Source organism: Hibiscus syriacus, unplaced genomic scaffold (assembly GCF_006381635.1).
Source record: "Hibiscus syriacus cultivar Baekdansim isolate YM2019G1 unplaced genomic scaffold, ASM638163v2 tig00110469_pilon, whole genome shotgun sequence".
In the NCBI taxonomy this organism is placed as follows: domain Eukaryota; kingdom Viridiplantae; phylum Streptophyta; class Magnoliopsida; order Malvales; family Malvaceae; genus Hibiscus; species Hibiscus syriacus.
Genome location: NW_024062751.1, coordinates 646,159 through 665,933, shown reverse-complemented (window position 1 = coordinate 665,933; position 19,775 = coordinate 646,159). Strand labels below are relative to the sequence as shown.

The following is a 19,775-nucleotide window of genomic DNA, read 5'->3' as shown; positions in this document are numbered from 1 at the left end:
CATCGTGTCGAATAAGTTTACTGTAAAGCCAAGAAAAACCCCATTTTTGCTGGTTTTGTAATCACCTGGATGATCTCATTAGTTTTGTTTTTGGATGAACACGAAGCTACTTTCATGGCGATGAAACGAATCGGGTCGAGAATGGAGCGACCGAAGATTTCATGGTCATGCGATGAGGGAGGTTGTTTAGTGTTCCTGGGGAGCTTGATCTTCTTTACGTGTTTCTTGAGTTGCCAGAGTTTACAAAGGCGTCTTTCCATTCTGGGATTAATTGAGCTTCAAGCTCCTTTGAGAACTTCACCATTGTTGTGTTTCTTCTTTTTTATTTATGGAGGATGTAGACACTCATTTTTATCTGGGTCTTCTTTTTATTATTTAAATTATTATTATTATTATTATTATTATTATTTTATTATTATTTTATTTACAATTTACATTACATTTTTGCAGGCCTTAAAGCCCAACAACCACCAGGCCTATCTGGTTTAAACTCAGGATACAAGTGACAAACCCGATAGACCCAACTATTGACCCAAACCTAACCCAAATCAGGCCCATATTCGACCTGACATATTTTAGGGTCTGAAACCTTAACCCTAGGGATGACCATGTCGCCGCTGCCTGTTTCTTCTTCTTCCGACAGCCTCTGGCACCACCGATTCAAGCTGTCACTAAAAGCAGACATCATCAACAGTAAAGAAAAAGAAATAAAAAATCTCTCCAAATCAAGCATTATCCCGAGACAATCCATCAACAATCAACAATCAAAAATCTATCACAAAGTCTTAACATAAAAACGAGACAGAGGATTCAGTTTTTTCTCAAAGATTGGGGGTTTTAAGAGAAAAGAAAAAACAGAAAGAAAGAGGAGGAGAGATGGGGGAAAATGAAAATAGAGGAAAACAAAAAAAAAGAAAAATAAGAAGGAAGCTCTCACCTTTGGTTCATTCGCCACCATCGGTGTCTTACCGGAGCCACAATACTCCGTCCTTGAAGGTATATGTTTTACCTTGGGGGTTGATTTTCATTTTAGGTTTTGAGAGGTAGGGGTTTAGTTTTGTATTAGGGTTTTTTAAGGGTAAAGAAAAGAATAGGGGTTTTTGGGCGTAATCCTTCCCTTGGCCACCGAGATGCGGTGGCCGGAGTCACAGTTGTGACTCCCATCTATGGCAGCAGAAAGGTTTTTCCTTTCTCTCTCGTGAGAAGAGAAATGGAGAGGGGAAAGAGAGAGATGGCTGATGAGGGTAAATGAAAATAGGGTTATGAGAAAACCCTTAATTTAACATATATACCAAAGGAGACGGCGTCGTTTTGGGCTAAGAGAGGAAACCAAGCTGTTATTTAAGGGATAATAGTTATCTTGGTCCCTGTGAACTTGTAAACTCATACCCGTGTTCTGGGATTTAAGGGTTAACTACATGTTAGGTCCCTTATAGTTTGTAATCGCATATTTCAGCCATTAAATGAAGTCTTATTTATTAGTTTTTGAGCACTTTATTTTCGGTTCTTATGTTTTAGTCCTATTATTACATGCTATGTTATTATTATTAACATTTAACTTTGGCCATAATGTTTGTAATAGTTTCATGTTAGTCACTAATTTCGTGGGTTATGATATTTTATGGATGTTTGAATTTAGCCACCATATTTGCAATTGTTATATTTTAGTCACTGTTTTAGCTTTGGGTTAATTACTTTTTGTTCCTCCATGTTTCTGTAAAATTTCATTTTAGTCCTAAATGTTATTTGTGGGTTATTTTATTTTTGGTACTTGCATGTTTAATATTTGCTGTATAGGCTCTGGTTTATTTGTAATTGTAGTTTAGTACTTAAGTTTGTTGTATGTTACTATTTAGTCTTAAATGTCTGTTTCTGCTATTTAGTCCCTTAAGATTCTATTTTTACAGTTTAAAGCCCTTTAACTTTCTGTTATTGTTATTTTAGCCCTTTGGAGTCCTTTAAATTCTTGTTTGTATTATTTTGGTCCTTTGAGTGTATGTTTTTGCTATATTGGTCCTTGTAATTTAAAAATACTTATTTTTGGTCATTTAAATTCAGTTTGTAATATTACTTTGCTTGTATGCCAACTCTTTATGTATGTACATATTTTTTATGTTATGTATTTATTTATATCATATGTAAATAAATATGTTTAACTTTATTTGTTATAAATGTTTCGTTTCGCATATTTTATTTATATTTGTTTCCATTGTATTTCTTTATTTAAATATTGTCTGAATATGTTTCGAGAACGGTATTTGTAGAATGGGCATGGAAAGCACCACTTGGTCGAAGTGATGTAATCCAATATGACATTCGAATTAAATACAAACTTGAAATAAATTAATTATATTTCGCTCATTATTAATTTATTTCACTTTAATCCAAATATTGCAATGAATGACTAAATAATAATTTATTTCATTTCATGCAAATTGTTGATCTTAATTCTACATTTTTATATTCGATTCATTTTTACTTAATCAATTTATTTTTTAAATGTAAACTTCATTTTTTTCATTTATATTCGATTTGCATTTTTAAATCAATGATGAGGGAATATTTTTTTTATTGATAAGAAATAGTCGAGTTAGCTTTCCCGGTGGAGGATTGTTAATTTCGAGATTTTTTTCGAGTTAAATGATTTTCTCTAATTATTCAATTTGAAGCAAATTACTTAAATTTCAATAAATGGATCACATATTAACTTTATGTTCGACTCACGATTTTCATTATTTACGACGATGCTTAAGCGACACAGTACTAATTTTGGGCGCTGTGGGGATGTTAACCCTTCCCCACACGTAAACGACTCCCGAATCCATTCAAATGGAATCCTTGGTGATGCAGTCTATTTTTGTCTTAAAAATGATTTTTCTTAAAATTATTTTTAAAGATATTTTTAGGTATTCGACCTACCTAACCCAAAGGTAGATGGCGACTCCCTTTTTTATTTTTATTTAAATCAATTCAAAACCGCCAAATTTTCAAATTTAAAGTCGTAACCGTTTTTAAAACTATAAATAATTGTTTTATAAAAAAATGGTTACGACAGAAGAAATACAAATTATGGTGGAAAATAGAGAAAGAAAAAGAGGGGCACATAGGGTTCAAAAACCACAACTTACTGGATTGACAGCAATAATGCGGCGGCGGCGGAAAGGAGAGGAAAGCTAGAGAAATGGGGGTAAAATGGTTTAACTACATACTTAGTCCCTGAGTCTAGGATTTCTGAAATTGTAAATTTTTAGAATTTAGTAACCAAAGTACAAGAGAATAAAATAGTTAAGTGATGAATAGTGTAAATTACCTAATTTTTAACAGCAGAAATTAACCAATGACGGAAACATTAGTCAAAGGGTCACATTAAATTCTTTTTTCGAGTTAGAAGGTCATATTGATTTAAAAAAAATGATAGGGGTCACATTGTTTTTTAAACTTCAGGGGCCAAAGATACATTTAACCCATATTAAAAGTAAAATTGATTGTAATCTAATTATGCCTACTTGTACATTAGAACTATCCCCTAAGAGGGATTGTGTGATCCATTGGCCCCGATTTATTTATTTTGATTTTTTGGTTTTGTTTATTGAAAAATTACGTGTTAAAATATTCATAGTTTAAGCAATAAATTATTATTAATGAAAAATAAAATTACGTACGTACATTCTAACGCATATTCATATTCTGATACAACGAAATTAGGGTGTTCGATTCCGTCATATCTCACGTCATGGTAACGGGGTAGCGGACTACTTGACTAGCTTGGCGATTGATGATGATCTTTGGGTTCACTATATGGAGAGACCTCCACAGGAAGTCATGAATTTACTGAGGATTGACGATGCTGGATCGTCTAGCTGATTTGTTTTGTGTCAATTGTATTTGATTTTTTAAAAATTCGGGTGTCATATTTTCCTCTAACTAGGATTAAGGAGGTTTTTAGCGAGACATTCACAATCCTTCCTATGTATGATCTTCTTTAATCATACCATTTTCACACAAAAAAATAAGGGTACTAAAAAGTAGCTTAAAATTTGTATAATTAAAAAATTAAGTAAAAATGTGGTGTATTACAAAAATAACACGAATGTATCGAATATATAATGAAAATTATTAATTTATTGGAATACAATTAATCAAATATATAATGTGATGTATAATTACCCTAAATTAATAAAGACTTGCATATCGTGTTAAAGATAAAGAGCTATGCAGCACCTACCTTTGCCTGCCCATTAAAACAAATGGTCCCTTAACCCATTGTTTCGAACGAAGAACTGATCCATTAATATTGGGAAAAATCCTAGTTATTATGAGGTAAATTTAAGTGAAATTATTTAAAATATTGTCGAATTATATAAATTACAATAACGTTATAACAATTTTATATAATTACACTAAATGTTATCTAATTTACATAAAGTACTAATCAATTCAAATATTTTATATGATTACACAAAAATATTATCTAATTTACATAATGTAACATTTATACAATTTAATAATATTTTATGTATTCTTTTTATTCTTTAGCGTAATACAAATGATGTTATAAAAATATCGGTAAATTATACTAGTAAACACTTAATTATAGCCCATTTTCATTTTAATAGCTATTTTTAAATTTTTGTTAGTCATGTCACTCAATTATTTAAATAAATTTAATCAAGCCACTTACCGTTAACAGTTAACGATTATGTTGATATGGCAGTTAAAACAATTTGTATAATTACACATTTAGTCTTTACTTTTATATATTTCATCAATTTGATCATAGTGTTAAACTAATTCAATATATTAATCCTCCAATCATATGACGACATGTTTCATGGCACCATATAATTAGAGGAAAATAAATTGAAGAGTAAACCTGATGGTAGGAATCGAACTCATTTTGATCACCTAATTATAGTCTCTTTTTATTTTGACAATTTTTTTTTAAAATTTTATCAATTAAGTCACTCAATTATTTAAATAAATGCAATCAAGCCACCGTTAGCAGTTAACGATTGTGTTAACGTAAATAAATTGAAAAGAGTAAACCTAACGGTTGGAATCAAACCCATGTTTACAACATTGGCTTCCCGTAGCCTACCACTGCGCCAGCTTCCATATAATGTTATGAATTTGAAACGTATGCTATTTAATTTATAAGGTTAACTACTTTAAATATCACTCACATTTAGGCTCAGACTCGTTTATATCATTGACGTTTTAATTTTGTCAATTTTAACACTGATGTTTATGTTTAACTGCAATTATGTCACAGCCGCACGATGACATGGTAACTCTACGCCGTAACAGTGATGATGTGTCTCTCTCATCAAAACGATATCGTTTTGACACACAATAAACTCATAACGATGTCGTTTTATTCAAGTCTTTTGATAAAAATTGATTCCCATGGGATTTGAACCAAAGCCCTTCACAATCAAACGCCAAACACCCAACCACCAAGTTAACTTATTAACTTGTAATATTTTTAACAAAACTATAATATATATCTTTAATAGTCGATGTATACTTTCATCTTCCTTGTTGATTCAAATCCATAGCTTCAGTAATGTCAACTCGACGAAATGCCAAACTCAGTAAAATCCATAGCTTCAATGTTTTCACTAATCGTTCTATTTAATACTGTAAAATTCTATCTAATAAAGCACGTGTGCATCTTTGCATTTTAATAGCTTGGCATATAAAGGTGTTGGTAGATGCTATCACGAATTCAAGGCTTTCCACTGTTTCCAACACAATAGAGGAAAGTGCTTGTGATGAAGGCGGCAAATAAGCAGATAATGAATTACAAATGAGGAGGAGGCAGGCACAGCATGTTGCTCATCAAATTTTTGCACTTGTGTTACCATTGTTTGAAGGATCGAGCACTGGAAAAATTGACGAGGAAATTTTTTTCCATATGCCATATGTTGTTCTGCAGCAAATTTTCCTGTTATAGAAAAGTTAAAATTGTCGAAGCAACAATTGCTTTATTGTTGTACAATTATTATTTTGCTTTCGGATATCAAGAAGTATAATCTGGAATGCAGGATTGTTTTTTTACTAGCAAACTTGGACTTCATGATCTTAAAATATTTAATTTTACTGAGCTTGGCATTTAATCGAACAGTTGGTTGGCATCACTGAAGCTATAGTCCTATGGATTTAAATCGACTAGGAAGATGAAAGTATACAAAAACTATTAAACATAGGGTAAACTATAAAAATAGTCTCTGAATTTTTAGGGTGCTTGTATTTTGGTCACCAACTTTTAAAATTTGTAATACAGTCATCGAACTTTTAATTCATTTTCAGTAAGGTCTTTGTCGTTACCTTTCGTTAGTTAGGACTGACGTGGCACTTAACCCCGTTAACTTTTCTGACATGGCATTAACAACTTCTTCCTCCCTTCTTTCTTCCTTCTTCTTCTTCTTCCTCCTCCTTCATTTCTTTTCTTTTTCTTCTTCTTCTTAGTTAGTCCCTATCGAACTCAAACAAAAACCCTTATTGCATCATATTCCCTATCATTAAAAACCCCATTTCTTTGCCAACCGGCTGCACCGCCAAGCACTTGATCCATTCCCTCGTGTTGATGAAATAATTCCTTAGCGACAGCTTTAACACCCTCCACTCAGTTCCAAACTCAGCCTCGGCAGCTTCGGCCTCTCACTTGTTACATTGAAACACAATTCGAAACCTGATGTTGCCTCTCCCAGACTCGGTAGCTTCACTCTTCGTTTAATCGCTACTAATATCTTAACATAGGCTGCTCCGGGTACGAATGTTAAAGAACCCCCGTGGTTCGGGTGAATTCACGAGATAATGTTCTCGAACTTTTTTATTCACGATATAATGCACATCCCAGATTAATTGCTGAAATGGGGTGAATTCTACAGTAACCTTGGAGGTCGCCATGGCATCCGGGCGACCTTGGAGGTCGCCATGGCATCCGAGCGACCTGTGTGGTATTTTGCAAAGGAATAGGTGTAGGTCGCCATGCAATCAAATAGTATTGGAGCATGCATGGGGGAGTTGTGGGATGCATGATGTGCATGGGACGTGGGAATGCATGGGGGAGTTGTGGGATGCATGCTGTGCATGGGACGTGGGAACTGTGCATGGGCCATGCACGTCGAACGGTGTAGGTCACGGCGGCGTGGTAGGTAGGTCGCCATGGAGTCTCGGCGACCAAGGTCTGGGAGATTCCTATAGCTGCATGCATGCGTTGCATCATAGCTGAGAGATTCCTGCATCTGTAGCTGTATGTGTTGCATCTATAGTTGCGTTATTGCAGCGTTAATTTAGCTGCCAGCCTTTCAATGCTCAATAGTTATACGATGCAATGCTAATATTATTTGCTTCAACAGTCAAATTTAATGACTCTGTCCAACGCTCAGTTGCTTTATATAAAGGATATGGGGTTTAGGGTAGAAGCACAAGCAGAACCAGAAGCATAAGCACATATAAACTTTGCCGAGAGAAAGAAAATGAAGAAGAAGAAAAGAAGATAAAGGCTCAAACATAGTTCGTGAGGTAATTTTTTTATTGTTTAATTTAGTTTATTATATGAAATTATTAGTTTGTTAGTTTCGGGTTTAGGGTAAAACTAAAATCTAGTTAATTAGTTTGTTAGTATAAATTATTAGTTTGTTAGTTTAAGTTATATTATATTAGTTTATTAGTTTAAGTTATATATTATATTATATAAAAAATTAGTTAATTAGTTTCTTAGTTTAAGTTATTAAATATAAAAAATATTAATTAATTTGTTAGTGTCTTTAAACGTATATTAGGTTGTTCGTTGAAGTTGAAGTTATATTATAAAAAAATTAATTAGTGCTTAATTAGTTTGTTATTTTAACTAAGTTATATTATAATAAAGAAATAGTTTATTAGTTTAAGGTATATTATAATATATTAGATTATAAAATTAATTTGTGGGAGCTATTGTTGTTTAAATAAATATTTGTTTACACATACAGGAAATTATTTCACAACATTTGCCCACGTACAGATTGATTCGAAGAAAGAAACAAGGCAGGAAAAGAAAGTAAAGGAAGAAGGCATAAAGACGTGAGTAATTTATTATTTTTTGTTGTCCATTTTTTTTTTGTTGTGTATGTGTAAATTAGTTAGTTAGTAAGTTTATATTAGATTATATAAACTAATTTGTGCGAGATAATTTCCGTTTTAAAAAATATTGTGTTTAAAAATATTTAGTGTTGTTTTAAAATATTTTGTTTAATTTACATTGTATGTGTATATTAGTAAGAAGTAAAAATTAATTGAATGAAATAATCCGGACAACGCATTATCTCGCGAAATAATTATTTCGAGAATATTATCTCGACAGTTTTGCCTAACAAATTTGTTTGATATTTTTAAAAAATAAAAAATATTATCAAACTAATCATTATTATTAGTAATAATTACTAAATGATTAGTATCAAATCTAAATCATTAAATATTTATAATAAATAATTATTAGTGATTATGACTAAATCATATTATTATTAAATCATTAAATATCAAATCATTAGATTAATAGTAATTATCAAATCATTATTAGGTTTATTAGTAAGCAATCAATCAAGTTAAATAATAAATTTTATTTGATCATTAATATAATAGTATATTATATTATATTTAATAATTTATGAAATTATCTTATCTAATTTTTTAATCTAAATTAATTTTTTTTTATTTGTAGAGAAAATGAGCAACAACTTTTTCACGATTGTCCATTATAATGGACAGATTATGGAAAATGAGGTCGGAGTAGTTTTTCAGTCTGAAAAACCAATAAATATGATGTTCAAAAAAGACATCACATTTATAGAAATGAAGCATAAGATAGAAAGAAAAATTCGAGCTGCAGTTGATGGTTTGAGGTATAGGTTTATGATATGCTCTAACCCAGTCAGATATGCTGCAGTTCCACTTGAAGAAGATGATGATATTGGAACCATGGTTGGATTACATGAGTCAACCAATATAGCAGTTATTGAATTATTTGTTGATGTGCGTAACATATGTGATGTTCCTGGGTCATCAAGAGGTGTGGCTCAAAATCCATCTGAAATGGCTTTATATAGTCAGTTTGAGGAGCCGACATACATGTTCCCGAACAATTTTATGGCACTATTGGAAAGTGTAAATGAAGTCGGGGGGACATCTACAGCAGCAGAGTATGAGACGAGAAACATACCGGAATTGGTTGTTGATATTGACGCTGAAAATCGATGGGGAGAAATTCATGATGATTCAAGCGAATATGAAGAAACTGAAGAACCCGTTTTGGGCGGCGACGAAAATATTTTTGGTGGAGGTGCAATTGATGAAGTTCCGACACTGTATGAAGCTACTCCTCACATGTACGAGATAGACTATGATGCAATGAGGGCACCTGAATTCCCAGACATGCCACATTTACCTCCGTACCAAATGACTGAATCATTCGATAATTCTGGTGAATTTTCAGTTGGTGTACAATTCAGAGGAAAAAATGAAGCTACGCTGGCGATTAAAGAGTACTGCATCAAATGCCATGTTGATGTACATGTTGCAGAGTCCAACCAGAAAACCCTATACGCAAAGTGTGTAAAATATGGCCCAGAGTGCAAGTGGAAGATCAGAGTGTCGAAAAATCAAAGGCACGATGTTTGGGTCATCACGAGGTACAATGGTTCGCACACATGTTTGCGAAACTCCATCGAACAAGACCACCGACTATTGGACTCCGATGTAATATGTGAATACGTGAAGGCGATGGTTGAAAAGGATCCAAGGATATCTTGTTCAGTGTTAGCTGCATCTATTCGAAGCCAATTTGGATATTAAGTAAAATATGGCAAGGTGTGGAATGCGAAAATGAAGGCAATGAAGTTGACGTATGGAGATTGGGATACATCGTACAATGAGCTACCACATTTGCTACAAGCAATGAAGCGATTTATCCCAGGAACTATAGTGAAGTCTCAAACCATGCCCGCATATGACGAAGAAGGTCAACTTCTGCCAGGGAAGAAAATATTTCATAGACTATTTTGGGCATTCAAGGCATGTATTGAAGGATTTCCATTTTGCAAACGTATGATCCAAGTAGATGGTATGTGGTTGTATGGTCAATATAGGCATGTACTTTTGATGGCAGTTGCTCAAGATGGTGAGCGAAATATCTTCCCAATTGCATTCGCCATTGTTGAGGGAGAGACAACAGAGGCTTGGGATTTCTTTCTGACCAATCTACGTCAATATGTCGTTCGTGAAGATGGAGTTTGCTTGATATCCGATAGAGGAACGGGTATTTTGGCGGCAATTGAACGACCAGGAAGTCGTTGGATACCTCCGTATGCATATCTGACATTTTGTATCCGTCATATTGGCAAGAATAGTATCGACCAGTTTCATAACGCACATATTCGTAGCGAGATAGTCAGCATGGGTAAGTTTTATTTTCAATATTTGTGTATTTTTTACGTGGTTTTTTTAATTGCGGTTTAACACAATATATTATGGAACAGGATACGAACTACGTCGACCAAATTTTGACAAGAGATTGGAGAATTTGAAGGTATTTTACGATGATCAGCGTGTTTGGAAGTGGGCTTCAAAAATACCGCGGGAAAAATGGTCGCAAGCATACGATGAAGGTCGGAGATACGGACATATGACCACAAACCTTGTTGAGGCCATTAATTCGGTACTAAAAGGTATACGCCATCTCCCAATAGCGAGTGTGGTGAAAGAGACGTACTTTAGACTGGGTAAAGTTTGGTCGGACAAAGGCAAGGAAATTGAGAGTCTCATAAATAGAGGTAAAACTTGGGCTCCTACAGTGGTGGAATCAATGGAAGCAAATGAGCGATTGGCAACATCAATGGTTGTTCATAATTTCGACCGAGTTGGTCATACTTTTGTCGTGTCGTGCATACGTCGTAACGTCGGAGGAGAAGACCAAACATTTAGAGTTGATTTACGACACAAATGGTGTGATTGTGGTCGTTTTCAGGCATGGAAATATCCATGTGCTCATGCAGTCGCTGCATGTATGTATGCTGGTGTAAGCGCATACACTTATGTTGATGAATGCTTCCACCTACGTAGGATATTAAATGTCTACAGCTATGTGTTCATACAGATCCCGAATGAATCATATTGGCCCAAAAAGGATCATGATGAATGGCTACCAAATCCAATGCTTCGCAGAAGTCCAAAGGGTCGACCTGAGTCCACTCGAATTCATACCAGTATGGATTTTCATGCTATAGAGAGAGGTCAAGCAAAGAGATGCGGATTATGTAGGGGTGAAGGCCATTCAAAAAACAATTGTCCTAATTTACCAAGATATAGGCCTCATCATTAGTAATCATATATGTATTTCTATGTATTTATTAATCATTATAATAATGATTTAATAATGATTTAAATATTTAATGATTTGATGATTTAGTAATGATTTGATAATAATCATTATAGTAATGATTTGATAATAATCATTATAATAATGATTTAGTAATAATCATTATAAAAATGATTTAATAATGATTTAAATATTTAATGATTTGATGATTTAGTAATGATTTGATAATAATCATTATAGTAATGATTTGATAATAATCATTATAATAATGATTTAGTAATAATCATTATAAAAATGATTTAATAATGATTTAAATATTTAATGATTTGATGATTTAGTAATGATTTGATAATAATCATTATAGTAATGATTTGATAATAATCATTATAATAATGATTTAGTAATAATCATTATAAAAATGATTTAATAATGATTTAAATATTTAATGATTTGAAGATTTAGTAATGATTTGATAATAATCATTATAGTAATGATTTGATAATAATCATTATAATAATAATTTAGTAATAATCATTATAAAAATGATTTAATAATGATTTAAATATTTAATGATTTGATGATTTAGTAATGATTTGATAATAATCATTATAATAATGATTTTATAATAATTATTTAGTTATTATTTAGTAATTATTTATAATAATGATTAATACTAATGATTAATAATTATTACTAATAATTATAGAATACTAACAAATGAGTGTACAAGTGTGGATTACTGAGTTTAAATTTATACATACTCAAATTTATTAATGATTTTTAAATATTTAATGATTTGATACTAATGATTTACTAATTATTATTAATAAGGATTTATTGTTAATATTTAATTATTTGATACTAATGATTTAAAATAGTTGATTTACTAAATATTTAATTATTTGATACTAGTAATGATTTGATACTAAAAATCATTGTTAAGGTTAAAAAAACTAGTCTAATTTCAATAAATAATTTGTAATAAATAGCAAACGAGTTTACAATTGTTGTCGATGCCGGGGTATTGTTGAATGATAATGTCGGGGCGGACGTCTGATACGTTGTGGCCGTTGTGGCTCAGGAGTATTGTACCCATCCCCCTCATTCATTGGGGGTATTTGAACTGTCATGTGTTCAAAGTCATACGTCGACGAAAACGTAGGAGAATAGATGGGTGCCTCAGGCTGCACAAACTCTGGTATGTATGCCGGGACAGTAGAATCATCAACTGCGTGATGCAACGATTGTGGTGCGCTATTATCCACATCGGTCATTTCCGCTTCAGGTTGTAGAGATGAACTCCCACTCCCACTCGGTAGAGAGTATTCAGCTTTACCAAATCTTTTCTTAAACCTCAAAAATTGTCACCTCTCTACTATTGTTGTGAGGAACGGCTTTCCATTATCCAAAAAATAAGCAAGGTAAGCCGAAGTCTCAAAATTAAAGTCGTCATCTTGAATGGCGTCAAGAGTTGGCATGAATGAAGCCCTATTGTTCCAAGCATTAATGTAGGTTGCATGCTTCTCAACCCAATTAACGCTTTCTTTACGACGATCATCAAATCTGTGCAGGTCGTCATACGTCTCAACCCAATTCACTGGACGACGACCATCTAAGTTTTGGAGGAGGTCATGATCCCATAAACTCCGCGGAATAGGTTGGTGGAAGTGGAATTGCCTCAGCACTCTATCCCCAAATTGGATCTCAACAAAAGCAAAATTGATCAATGGTGTAACAGCACACCAATATTGAAACCCATCTAAAATATCGTGCGGTATCAACGCAAATAATTCTTCATTCATGTATGGTCTCCAATTAAACTGTAAAATTACAAAAACAATAAAATTTATTTAAATCAAATAATATAGTTAATTTAAATAATAATTAAAAAATACAGATTATGCATACCTCCTTTTTGGCCTTAATGTCGATCTTCAACCTGAACTCTTTAATGTTGTTGTGCACCAACTCTGTGCCTTCAATTTTATGCCTCCATCTGTATATCAATCAAAACAAAATTAGAGACATTTTTTTTCAATAATTTTAATCAAAATAAATATTTTTTAATTAATATTTTATATTAAAATAGAGGATTCATATTACCTTCCGGCAAGTGGAAAGTCAACCGCAGTCCGACTAATCGGTGTCAAAAACGGAAGTCTATGCCAAGCCCATGATTGTAGTAGTAATAGACATCCACCGATTTCTACTGTATTATTATCATTCACGACTAATGACGCCTTGCACATCTCACTATACAAGAACGCCAATATCGCCGAACCCCAGCTATATTGCCTACAATTCTCAAAATTTGTTAAAAAAAAAAGATACTGAGTGTGAACATAACTACCGGATTTATCAGGCATCAAAATTCCCCCAATCAATTGTAATATATATGCTCGTGTTGCATATATAATTTCGTGCTCCGTACTACTTGATTGAAGTTGAAATTCATTCTTCAACCATGACAACCTCACCCGCCACCCTTTACACTCTGGTGGTACGGGCGCTTTCCCAAGAAACAAGTTGCAAAGTTGTTCCACCTTATTAAACTCATGTGACATTACCACCGGCATCCCATTAGTTTGGACCCCGAGTTGCATTGCCACATCCTCCAAAGTTATCGTGCATTCGCCACACGGCAAATGAAACGTGTGCGTTTCTGGTCTCCAACGTTCAATCAACGCACTGATCAAACCTGAGACCAACTTGTAATCTCGCACAAATGTTATATACCAAAATCCAGCCTCTTGCAAATTTTCTTCTATCAGTGGGTGTGGCTTGGGCACTTTATGTAGTCGAAGACGAAGGACTCGCTGCTTGTCCTCCTACAATTAAATATTTCAAAAAAATTATCACAATCATAAAATAATATTCAAATATTTATTAATTATAATTCATTAAACAAATATTTTATTCACCATTATTCCCAAATGACTTGAAATATGTTCATTGTCAAGCCTCAACAGTGGAATTTGGTCAGCCATTGGAATGAATCTGTAAAAAAAATTAAACAACAATATTTAAAAAATCATTTAATATAATCTAATATAAACTAACTAACTAATTTACAACACTAAACTTTAATATAATAACTTATAATAAAAACTAACAAACTAAACTTTTAAAATATAAGTTAAACGTAAACGCTAAACCCTTAAACAACTAATAAAATATTCTTTTATATAACTAAAACTAACTAATAAACTATTTTTTCATTATAATATACTACTAATAAACTTACTAACTAATTTTTTTATATAATATAAATTCAACAAACAAATATAACTTAACTATTTAACTAACACAAACTAATTAAATAATTTTTTTATATAACTAACTATTAATAAAACAAACTAATTAATTATTTTTTAACTATATAACTATCAAACATATACTAATTAAATAATTTTTAATTTATGTATACTATAACTTAAACTAACAATCATATAACCCTAAACTAACAAACTAATTAACTGCTTTTTTGTTTTACCCTAAACCCTAAACTAACAAATTAAACATTTATAATAATAAACTAATTTAAATATAAAAAAATTTACCTTATCTCCTTTTCTTCTTTTTACTTTCCTTTCTCCCTTTCTTTCTTTCTCGGCTGCAATCTCTTCTCCCTTTCTTCGGCTGCAATCTCGGCGACCAAGCTCTGGCTGCAATCTCTTCTCCCTTTCTTTCTTTCTTTTATGTTCTCACGATAATGCACACCCCATATATAACCGGCTGCCTCAATTATTTCACCAATAATTGTGCAATTGCAGCTATGATAGCAGCTGATTTCACGCAGCAATGGTTCAATTATTGTACCAATAATTCACGGCTCAAATGGTTCGCATGCATGCATTGGGAGCTGTAGGCATGCAGCGGGGAGCAGGAGGGGAGCACGTGAAGGAATCTAAGTTGTGCCTGCATGTGCATGCATGAGGTCTCGTGAGCTAGGACTACATGGGACTACATGGCGACCTACAAGGTCGCCGGGACTACATGGCGACCTACAAGGTCGCCTAGGCTGCATGGTGACCTCTCCATTGGCTCGTATGACTCGTCTAAGCCTGCATGGCGACCTCTCCTCGTATAAGACTGCATGGCGACCTCTCCATTGGCTCGTATGGCTCGTATATGGCTTGTATGGCTCGTATGTCACCCCGTATGGCTCGTATGTCACCCCGTATGTCGCCTGGATTACATGGCGTCCTACAAGATCGCCTGGATTGCATGGCGTCCTACAAGATCGCCTGGATTGCATGGCGTCTTATGGCCATCACTGTAGAATTCACCCCATTTCAACAATTAATCTAGGATGTGCACTATATCGTGAATAAAAAAGTTCGAGAACATTATCTCGTGAATTCACCCAAGTGGTTCCCGAGTCCACGATGGTGTCGTTGTTTCCCAACTCGTCGAGGGACCAAACTGAAGGATTGATCCGCATTTTGGCGCTATTAATTTTCACACTTTTGATCTCAATGTAGTAAAATGTGAGAGACAATGGGTTGGTGAGTAATGGGGTGAAGCTCATTTTGGGTTACTTGAAACTATGTTTTGTTCGTTGCTGATGATGAGATAGCTCGTCAGAAGTGGAGATAAGGTGTAGTCCATGAGGCAATACGAGAACTTTTCGTTGAAACATAATGCCACAGTCTAATCCCATCACTCTATGAGCTCCATTGAATCTGGTGCCGGAGAGGCTTGGACCGGAGATCTGGAACCCACACCCAAAAGAGAGTTGATCAAACTTGGATTGCCTACTGTAGCTAGAGTTTAAGGTAGTCGTGTCCTTAGAGTAGAAGTTGCTGGTCATGGAGTCATCGGAGTAAGAATATTGGTAACGACAATGGCTATAGAGTCGAGAACGGTTGTAGGATCGGGGTGGGGGTGGGGAACAAAGCGACACATGGAGTCGAAACAATGATGGGGGAGAAAGAAGAGGAGTGATGAGCCAAGAATATAGAAACTGGAGAATGGAATGAGGAGGAAGATGAAAAAGCAGAAGAAAAATAAGGAAGAAAAAGATGTTGTTGCCATATCAGAAAAGTTAACGGAGTTTAGTTCCACGTCAACCCTAACTAACGGAAGGTAACGGCAAAGAATTTACTAAAAATGAACTAAAAATGAACTAAAAATTCGATGATTGTATTGCAAGTTTTAAAAATTAAGTGACCAAAATGCAAATGTCTTAAAAGTTTGGGGACTATTTTTATAGTTTACCCGTAAACATAGATGTTAGTTTTGTTCAAAATATAACATGTTATTAAGTTAGCTTTGTGGTTGGGTGTTTAGCATTTGATGATGAAGGGCTTTGGTTTGAATCCCATGTAAATCAATTTTTCATCAAAAGACTCAAATAAAACGACGTTGTTTGGGTGAGGGAGCCACATCATCACTGTCACGACGCACAGTTGTCATGTCATCGTGTCTTTAATGGATTAACTGTGAGTGGCATAATTGCAGTTAAACATAAACGTCAGAGTTAAAATTGATAAACTTAAAACGTCAGTGGCATAAACGAGCCTGAGACTAAAGGTGTATGGTATTTGAAGTAGTTAACCCTAATTTATATTACAAGTAATTACAGGGAACTTAGATTATTAGGGAATATAAAATCACCTAAACTGTTAAAAAATATAATTATTGAATTCTAATTAAATACATTATATATATATAATTTAAAACCAAAAATAAATTTAACGTTTTTAAATTTATTTTATTTTATTTTTTTGTCTCCACTTTTTCCATTTCATATAGTATAGTTCCAGAATTTTCATTTAGCAAAAGCCAAGTTCTATTCTCAGAAAAATCATTTCTTCTATATAAGATTTAGCTCGATCACGGTGACACTCCTTAAACTCGTTGTTTTAGCGAAGAATAAAGCCATGAAAGTACATGTATGGCGTAGAGAAAGTGGAGACAACAATATATTAAATTCAGTTTAAAAATATTAAACTTATTTTTATTTTAAATATTATATTGACTACATTTTTAAATATTTAAAAAAGTGTTCAATTATCATTTAAAAATTAGGTTTTCTTTAATAGTTTAGATGTTTTTATATTCCTAATAGACTTAGGCTTGAGTGCTTTTATTATTACGTTTATTTTCATTTTTCTAGCTTTACTTATAATATAAGATAAATACCATATGTTATAAGCTTATGAACAAACGTCGGTGTTGGCAGTGGTAGAAGCGTTTGTTACCCTTCCTACAGGTTTAGGATCGATTCTCCTAACAGTTGCTTCTTTCTTGTTTATTCATTACCATTTGGTTGGAAAAAAAATATTTAAATTAAATAGTCTTCCAATTGTGTCATGACACATATCTTCATATGATTAAATTGATGATCAAATTGATAAAATATAGTTATAGTTATAGTTAAATGATTACTGATATAGTTTATATCCAAATTGATAAATAATAAAATTAGTCCGACTGGATTGAAAGAAAATCATTTTTTTTATTTAATTCATTGTTAAAAATTCGATTTGATTTAAATTTTAATTTCACAAACTTAATTCATTTTTTCATTTAATTTTATAAACTTAATTCAACTTTTAAAAAATTTAAATAAAATTTGAGTTATAAAATATGATTTAAATTACTTAATTTTTTAGATGATTAGTTTTCAAATTTAAATCTCTCAACTTTGCATAATATATGTATATCACATATAAAAGATAAGAATATATATATATATATATATATATATATATATATATATATTAGAATCGATTAATATTATAATATTATAAATATTTATAATTAAATTTAAACAAAAAATTAAACAATTCAATTCAACTCAAATTTTATAAATTTGACCCAACTTAAAAAATTAAATCAAATTTAAATTATAAAATAAAACTCATTAATTTAATTAATTTAAATTTTTTTTACCCAATTGGATTGAACACTTACCCATATATAACGGTTGATGACAATTTCTTGAAGAAAAATATAAAAATAAGAATGTTGGTCGAATTCCCTGACATGACCTGTTTAGATAAACTTACACATGCACTTTCACCTGCACACCTGCACCTGAACATGTACATGTACATGTACATGCATGACAAGGGTAATTTGTGCCTAAAATAAATGGCTTAAATATAAAATAAATGTATAAATTATAACACTTTTTACGAATAGATAACTAAATTATTTTTTTAATGACCCGATCTGAAAATTTTACATCCTTCACCCGATCCAACTCGACCTGAAAAATATATACCCTCCACCCGAATCCGACCCGACTCGAAATAATAAAAAAATATTATTTTTATTCAATAAAAAACAATGATTTAATTAAAAAAATAATATATAGAGGGGTATTATTGTAATTATTTATAAATATATAATGTAAAGTTATATTTTTTTCGGGTCATGTATTTTCTCCCTAAACCCGAATCTGAACCGACCCAAACATCACTTTTAAAAAACCCAACCCGAAACCATTTTTTTAAAAAATCGGGTCGGGTCAAAACACGTCGAGTTTGGGTCTCATGCCCATCCCTAGACATTACAAACGTTATCATTTTAGGTTCGGACTGTGAACAGCGTTAATTTACTCATTTAAGTGACACGTGTCACAATATGATAATTTTGAAATTTATTTTTAAAAATATTAAAAATATTATTATATTTATAAAAAAACCTTGTTTCTCTAAAATTACAAAAAAAAAACCAAAATCTCTAAAATTTTCAAAATCTTAACCCTAACCCGATGTCATCGATGTAGTCGCTACCATCCTCCTAGTCATACGCTACCATAATTGTCGCCAATTAGTCATCGATATCACATGGGATTGCAAGGTATAAAGCGTCGTTTCGTTGTCAATTGGTCACGATTTCATATGAGTTTTGGTCGTCGAGGGAGGTGAGATTTAGCGGAGCTTTGTCGACGTCAAAGGTTGGTGACCAATGTGTGTTTAGGGGTTGAAATGAAGGTTTTACTAGACCAAAGGTTGAGCCTAGATTTAATACTATCAATCAGAGGTCCACAATCGTTTTTATAAAGTTTTCTTGTTATTAATGGAAGACCAAGATATCTAACAGGCAAGCTGCCATGGTGGAAACCAGTTGTTCTTTTAATAAGCTCAATGTTGTTGTTCAAAATTCCAACAGTAAAGAAGACGCATTTTCCAGCATTTAGATTAAGGCCAGACATCTCATAAAAATGATCAATGACTGATATAACTCCTGCAACAGAATCCATATTTCCTTTACAAAAAATTAACAAATCGTCAGCAAAGGATAAGTGAGTGAGCCCTATTCTTTTGCATTTAGGGTGGTAGCTAAACAATCCTTTAGCAGCAGCCAAATTAAGCAGACTATAAAGGATATTCATGGAGATAACGAAGAGGATAAAAGAAAGTGGATCACCTTGTCTAATGCCTCTAACTCCCTTAAAAAA

General features: G+C 32.7%; 1 pseudogene; it reads right to left on the bottom strand.

Moving 5' to 3' along the window:
• Positions 1-6,471: 6,471 nt before the first annotated feature.
• On the bottom strand, positions 6,472-19,577 carry LOC120127527 (annotated as a pseudogene).
• Positions 19,578-19,775: the final 198 nt, after the last annotated feature.